We start from the raw sequence: 6,112 nt of genomic DNA on the forward strand, positions 1-6,112 counted from the left end.
TGTTTCAGCACTGTAAACATCTTGGGCAATACAAGTTATGAGGTCATTTTAAAAATACATATGTGTCTTTTAATATATATATTTAAATATTTTTATATAGACATTTTAAACCAAATTATGATGGACCGTGTTTTATTTTGACAGGTCTATGATACCAAACATACAAAGAAATATAAAACCACTGAGAGGTTTCCTCTGATGAGAATTCCCATGAAAATATCAGTAGTCCACATGATGATGGTAAGAACTTCAATCCCATACTCTAAACCCCAAAAGTCAAACTCACTACTTATAGATTGTACAAAGGCTACTTTTCAAGATAAAATATTTGTCAAGACTTCAAATAATCTTTACCATTTTATACAAAGAAACAGACATATCCTTAAGAATTACCATGACAAACCTTACTCAATTAGCATACAAAAATCACAGCATATTTTCTTCCCAAAGCCACCTGCCCACTCTCCCCAAAAAGGATTCACACAGGAAGAATGATGCAAAAAAAGTGGTTTACATTATGAGAAATTCAGATATAACAGATTTACATTGAAATATTTTTATGATGTACTATGTTAGTATGTTCCTGTTTTATACCTGAACGTAAGGTTTAAGATTTTAAACCCTGGCTGCACTACAATACAGTCACAGCAAGAAAAATTAAACCTTTGAGGGTAGAGTCACTTTAAACTTGCACATACAGAAACCTGCAACTACTGCAGCATGAACGCCAAAAGACACTAAGTTGGTATTTTTCCCCACCCAATGCCTCACTTTGAGCCAAAAAAAGATCAAACACACTTAATACTTTTTTTGAATCAGTCAGCAAAGGAGTGACCCGATAACCAGAGAGATTCATAACCAAACACTTTCCAAAAGCTAATTTTAAAAGGAGTGTTTTATACAGGAAAACAGTATTTGAGTCTAAGACACATTCTATTCAGCAGTGATTCTCTTGCAGTGTGGAGCATAAGTGATTCCATAGCTGAGCACTTGCACATAAAGACTCCTCAAAATTAATCAAGATTAAACAAATCCAGAGATAGCTTGTCAGAAGGGGAAAAAAAAAAAAAAAAGGGGGGGGGGGGGTAGGAACTACATTTAGCCTAGAAGCATATAACTGCACTTCCTAATAAGGACAGAAAGGGGCAGAACAAACATCTCATGGATCTAAACATGTCTCAGAGGAGATGTGGTGTTGGGGTTTTGTTTGCTTTTTTTACCTCCAAAACACATACACTTTGCTTATCCCCCACAATCCAAAAAAAAAAGAGAGAAAAGGGGAGAAAAAAGAAAAAAAAAAAAAAAAAAAGGGGGGGGGGGTAGGAACTACATTTAGCCTAGAAGCATATAACTGCACTTCCTAATAAGGACAGAAAGGGGCAGAACAAACATCTCATGGATCTAAACATGTCTCAGAGGAGATGTGGTGTTGGGGTTTTGTTTGCTTTTTTTACCTCCAAAACACATACACTTTGCTTATCCCCCACAATCCACAAGCTCTCTTGCCTCTTTAAAAAAGTTTGTATGTTTGCTTTATAAGTAGAGCAGCAAAAGATACAGCCTGAGCTTCTTCCCCAATGTCTACTTATAGCAAGATAAAGTAGTAGAATAGAAACATAGACAAAGGACCATTGAGTCCCTAAAACCTCAAAAGCATGACTGAGATATTCTATAAGAGAAATTTATTCCACTGTGGCAGGGAAGCCAGGAGAATAGTGCCACATGGAAAATCTTAGATGGAACCTGAAGTCTTAGAAAAAACAGTGAAGACCAAAGCAGGTAGTAAAAGCCTAGCGTGTACGTGTGAATATAAAGGGCAGGGGATTTTAAATGGGGGAAAGCAGAATTTTGAAACAAGAAGAAACAGGAACCAGGGGATCCAGCTAGGCTGCTCAAGACACGAGGTCATGAAGAGGCAAGAAAAACACCAGACTGGAAGGCTGCAAATTAAAGGAGAAAGTTGAATTAAAACCAGGGCGCTTATGCACATGCACATACAAATATACAATCATAACTACATCAGAAAACTGTTCTGTGCACTTACATCCTTGCTCAGGTGTTGGGAGAAAGTTAATTTCTAGCAGTCTACTGAAATCAATCTGTCTAAAGAAGCATAAAACGCTTCTGAAAATCGAGCAGGAAAAATTTAAAAAAAGGAATAACTGCTTTCAGTTCATTAACTAAGTGTAATATTTATAAGGAGTCTTACTATGCATCTAGATGCACAAGCTAAGCCATAAACAAGCTCTCTACATAAGTAACCTAAAAAAAAAATATATATATTTGGAGAGCAGAGAAAAATAGTGAATAAACTTCAGCTTAGTTTTTCTGTGAACCAGTTAAGTGTAAAGAATACTTACCTATCCAGGACTGGAATGTGGATACCTAAAAAAAATTAGAAAAATCTAGTAAGTGACAATGTAACAATTACATTAGTCGTTATTTGCTACATAGTATTGAAATAAAATATTTTAACAAGTAGTAAGTAGTTACCTGTAATTGATGTGCTGAGTGTTCATCTTCACAGGAGGATCCAAAAGTCTAAGTTTCAAGAAGCATTTAATCTTTTTTTTTTTTTTTTTTTTTTGGTAAATGTTAAAGCTACTCATGCCAAGATTTGTGTTTGCACAGCTGTGACCCAGACAAACACAAAGGTGTTCTTCTATACCAAGGACTTGATCCTCAGAAATGAAGATAAGTTATTTAGTCTTGGGGCCTGGTATTTTTCACTGTATTCTGAAGAGCAGTAAAAAAGGATTACTTGTATGTCCCCAAATACAATCAGTATGTGTACACGCTGTATGAGATACAATATATGCCCTGAAACACAAGTTTCTGAAAACAGGCTGAACATTTTCTTATTGTTTAAGACTAGGTAGGGGTCAGTGTGGTGGAAGGTCTATCTTCATCAACACTAATGCGTTATGGAAAAAAGCAGGGAGAGAAGCACAGCTATGAGACCTTAAAGTATCAACTGAGCCCTTAAAGAAAAGGGAAAAAACCAGGCACACATTGTCATCTAATGCAGTTTTAGTGCAAAGAATTACCCGAGTTTAATACCAGGCAGCATTCCAAAGAATGCTGGGAAATACAACTGTGTGATTGGATGTGCTAACAGAAAATTCTACATCACAATAATAAACCTCATTCAGCAAAAGAACACTGCAGCAACATATATTTATTTATAGTAAAAAATATACTAATTTGTAAAGACAAAAGTAATTGTAAATCTCCAAGCAGCACCTGCCATTTAATCTCTGATGCAGAGAAGTTCATTTATACAAATAAATGTGATACAAGTCTCAAGACTGCCAATTTTAAAAATCCCTCATATTTCCTGCCAGATATATATTTAGCATATCCCACATGAAGTGAGAGTATCCTCTCATACACACAGTATTAGCACATTTAGAAACAAGTGACACATGGTTTGTTGAAGAAATGTAGCTTATATAGCATCAACACTCTGCAAGAGATTTACTTGGCACCTATGCCTAGTATAAAACATGCTTCCTCAGCTGCATCTGGGTATTACTACCATATTTCTGGAATTCAACTCTTTTCTCTCCAGTTACACAATTAGGACAAGCAGTTGGAATACTACTGATACTTTGAATAGCCTTGTCCTTTTAGTATAATCTTGAAATTGTTTTGAATTATGTTAGATCCCTTCAAGTGAATTCCTGCTTAAACAGCAGCAAAATTATGGCTTTTAGACAGAAATAATTACAGATCAAGGAACAGTACAGAGACTACTGACAGCAGGCTGACCAAGTTCTGAACACTGCAAAAATGTCAGTTCACTAGAGGTATGTCAAAATGTGCCACTAAAGTGGCACAATGTGCCACAAGTTCATATGGCATGAAGTTTTGTTTCTTTAATGACAAAAATATTCTTTGCAATTTTACCCTCTACAGATTATTTTCCTTTTCTCCTTTAAGCAGATGTGCCTTTTTATTGATCAAGAATAACCTAGTAATGGCCTTATTTCTTCCACAGATTATACATAAAAATGTGCTTCTTGATTCCTTTCTTAGGCAGTTACTTCAAATACTAATCACTCTTCTTAAGATGAGTTTTGTACATGCTTCTCCAAGGTAGGATAGTTAAGGGCAATTATCTTGACAAGTTTCCTCTTAGCGAAAGACATGAGAGCTGTGGATATAAAATAAAAAAGGAAATTTGTAATTAGCAACATAAGCCAAATTCTTAGCTGAAGTTGTCTACACAAAACAGCTTGCACACATAAGATATCATATTGCAAAACAGTTTTTTAGCATACAATGCCTAGATCTGTTCAACTGTATGTTACTTTCTGCACAATGTACATCTTTTTGTAAATGTTTCAGAGACTTACAGTGTCAGCCCTCAATTGGTTTTCTGGTTTTATAAAAGCAAAAAATGTGTTTAAATACCAGCAAACCACAACATCAGCTTAGAACTCATATCAAATTCAGTTTTCAAAAGGTGTTGTGTTAGGGACTGCAAACACAAATCATCTTCTGGAAGAGTTTAGTAGTTTCAAAGCTTTTGATTTGTTTCCATAGCCAGAGAATTAATTAATTCCACAAGTGGCAAGAGTAGACTCCTATCTGTATAGTACACATACAGGAGAAGCTGTCCAAGATTTACTATGATTTCTGCAGCAACATTCAAAGAAACGTATAAGCTCATCCTTGTTGTAAGTGGCCTTAAACGAACAAACTGGCTTGAGGCTGCAGTTGGCTGTTACACCCACACACCAAAGCCTCCCACAGAAGTGAAACACTACAATGTTCCTGTATTCAGGTTTTTGATACATGGGCACCTCATGGGGTGTTCTCAGCATGCTGTATGTTGTGCTTCCGGCATTTGCTTCTGCACCTTCCATGATACTAATTATCTTTGATATCTCAAGGAAAAAACTACAGCTAGCAAGTGAAACAGTTAACCAAGCCACATAAACCGGGGGTCAGAACTAGGGGATTATCAAGATAATCAACTTCAATTCTCAAGTTACACAATAAACTGCTTCGTATCATCCACTATTACAAGGAAAGAATGGGAGTATTAAGAGAAAATATGGCAGATGCTGGCAGTCAGTACTTAAAAAAAAATTCTCATGAGACCCCTCTTTCACAAACACACAATTCCTTCTCTATCTTCTGTCATTATTCTCCATACCACCAAAATTAACAATTAATGAAAATTACCTGTTGCAGAGAATTCTTCCTCCTCGTCCTCCTTTGAGCTAATTTTCCGTGCACTGCTATTTGCACAAAGCTTTAACAATGAAGAACTGCCAGCTTGCTGAAGAGAATCTTGTTTTGTTTGTTTTTTAAACGGCTCTTGTTTAACAAGTTACCAGAGCTTTGGCTGTCATATGTTGGCACTGTATTCTTCATAAACAGCCACCAGGCAAGTTGGCAAACTAAAAAGGATGGTATTTGTTATCGAGGCTGCAAAAACTTTTGCATTAATAGAACATATCACTCAGATACATCCACAGTTGTTAAAATATTTCCTAAAATTGATTTCAGATGCTTTAAGCCACTTTTCTATTAAAATTTCTGTATTACTTGATAGTCACAACCATGCAAGATCTCACCTACTGTAATTTGTATATTTAATAATAAATTTATCATAGCAATTACAGCCTTAAAGAAGTCTACCAGAGCACAGAGATGGAAGACATGCCTGAAGTTTCTGTAGACACAACAAATGAGGTTTAAAACAAGACAAACAGGAATAAGGTTTGAGTGGGAAAACAGGCAGCAAGAACACCACTTTCAGAAACACTGAATATACTTTGCTTTTTTTAATTAAATATGATAAGAAAACATAAAACACCTTTTAACAACCTGCCCAATACAGCTATAAGATGTGTCTCAGCCCTAGTGAGTGAAGTCTGTGAATTAAGAAATACCTGTTACTGATTATCTTCCAGTATATTTAACAGGAATATCCCATTTGTACACTACAAAAAGAAACTTGTAAAGGAAATGTCACAGATAAACGTCCAGGTTTTTCACTGTAGCCACTAAAAGAAATCTACTTATTATTGGGATATCACAACACAGTTACCAGAAAAGAAGACAATTTAAGAGCTGATAATAGTACAGACTAACTGCC

This window comes from Chaetura pelagica, unplaced genomic scaffold, assembly GCF_000747805.2.
Source record: "Chaetura pelagica isolate M959 unplaced genomic scaffold, ChaPel_1.0 scaffold472, whole genome shotgun sequence".
NCBI classification, from domain to species: domain Eukaryota; kingdom Metazoa; phylum Chordata; class Aves; order Apodiformes; family Apodidae; genus Chaetura; species Chaetura pelagica.